Raw genomic sequence first — 1,904 nt, 5'->3', positions numbered from 1 at the left:
CGCCGGCTCGCAGGCTGGGACGGAAATTGAGGTGGGGGCCGCAGCCAGGGGAGCAGGGCAGGTGGGGAGCCGCGGGGCGTGTGGGAAGGGGAGGGCGCGAGAGAGGGAGCCCAAGGAAAAGAGATGCATCTGCTCCAAAAGCGCCAATGAAGAAAGGACAGCGGGGGCAGGAGTGGAGAGCGGAGAGAACGCCTACCGGGAGGGGTGGCACAACGGGCAATTTACAAACTGCCAGGGCTGGAGGAGCCCAGCGAGGAGGGGAGGCTGGGGACAGAGAAGGAAACCCGAGGGGAAGATCGCACCTCTCTCGGAAGAGATCAGGTCAAAAATGTGCCCGTGGATGGGGAGTTAAACAAGGACCTGTCGTGGAGGAAAAGGATGCGTTTGAGCAGGAATTAAGCGCTGTAGGTTCTCCTACACGAGACTTAGCTTCATCTCTCTCAACTCTGGTGAATTACCCTCCAAGTGAAATGAATTGCTTTATGCAGAAACGGAAGCCGAATTTCCTTCACTGTGGTCTCCTCCTGTGGTATTGGTTTGTTTTTTCCAGGGTTTTTTTGTTTGTTTTTTGTTTTTTTAATGAAAAGAAACATTTGGGAGGTTCCATTTCCCTCGGTACTCAAGAAACCACCCAGCTCATTAAAGTTCATTATTTTTATTGCTTTTATTTTTTCAGAAGATACCGGTGAGGAGTTAGCACCAATACATGGTTAAAGCAGTTATCTACGTAACGGGTTTTTTTTTTTTAAGGCCAAAATAACATTTCTTAAAACTGCTAAAAAAGGGGGCCTGGATAACTCAGTTACTCAGTTGGGAAAAAAGAGGCGCCTTTAAACTCAGCAGAGGGTCCCACCTTCAGCACTATCGCCATCACACCCCCACCACAACCACCCCTGGCCCGCAGGAATTGGACAAAGGTTAAGTGAACCCAGCGAGACAGCGGGTCAGGGGTGTTGGACGGTGGGGAAGGCGAGAGACAGACAGAGAGTCGGAAGGAAGTTCTCAGTAACCCCAGGGATTAAGATAAACGTCAGGACGGATGGACGCAGGAGGCTCCCTTACCTTTCTCTCTAAGCCCCGCTTGCACCTGATCTGCGACCATAAATACTTCGTGGTGCTTAGTGTGCAGCCAAACGGTGGCCGAATGTTAAACAATTCTTCACGCCCCCTCCCCTTTTTAAAAAACAGCCTTAAAAGAATGTTAATATTGTGCTCATTATCCATCGGCTCCAAAGCATTTCTCCTGGTCAGAAAAGAGACGAAAGCCAGGCGCTTGGGTACGCGTATATGTACGTACTTATAAATTATCCGGTCGGCATATAAACATAGATACGTTTTCTGCATGTAAATCCAAAAGAAAAGCCCCGCGGATGCCTCTCAAAGAGGGAGGGGACAGGGAAGAGTAAAACTTGGCTAATAAAATGTATCCACAGATTTCGTACCACCTGCTTCGATATGCAGTATTCCCGAGAAGATATGGTGCGAGAAGAAAAAAATTAAAAGAAAAAAAAATACCCCAAACACACACTTGAAACTGGACGATGCCTAAACAGCGTGGAAATGGAGAGGAGCAGAAGATCTCCTGAGGCTACAGATCCTTCAGCTAAGTGAGCAACCGCCTCCGAAAATCACAGGCGGGAGGTGGCTGCCGAAGCGTCCCCTGCGCGGGTCCCCGCCGCCGCCGCTGCTACCTGTAGACACGCGCACACGCACACACGCGCAGCGCACACACACGCGCGCACACTCACCAACCTCCCGGCCCTTTCCCTCCTCCCTCGCTCCGCCGCGGTGAGGGGTGCCGGAGTCCGGATCAGACTAGACCGGTCCTCCAGACCCAGTCCAGCCCGCGCAGAGCCGAAACCGCAGCCCCTGCCTTCCCTCCCCGCCGGGCTACTGCACCGCAG

The 1,904-nt window shown here is 52.2% G+C and overlaps 1 protein-coding gene across 1 annotated transcript in view; it reads right to left on the bottom strand.

Moving 5' to 3' along the window:
* Positions 1-1,870, bottom strand: part of Nlgn1 (neuroligin 1) — an 818,097-nt gene extending 816,227 nt beyond the window's left edge. Inside the window, exon 1 of the mRNA XM_033762527.1 lies at positions 1,063-1,870. The gene's annotated coding sequence lies outside the window, so the exon portion shown is untranslated. The remainder of the gene's footprint in view (positions 1-1,062) is intronic.
* Positions 1,871-1,904: the final 34 nt, after the last annotated feature.

This window comes from Fukomys damarensis, unplaced genomic scaffold, assembly GCF_012274545.1.
Source record: "Fukomys damarensis isolate Sample0158 unplaced genomic scaffold, DMR_v1.0_HiC HiC_scaffold_12, whole genome shotgun sequence".
Taxonomy (NCBI): domain Eukaryota; kingdom Metazoa; phylum Chordata; class Mammalia; order Rodentia; family Bathyergidae; genus Fukomys; species Fukomys damarensis.
This window is presented reverse-complemented; position numbering and strand designations above follow the sequence as displayed.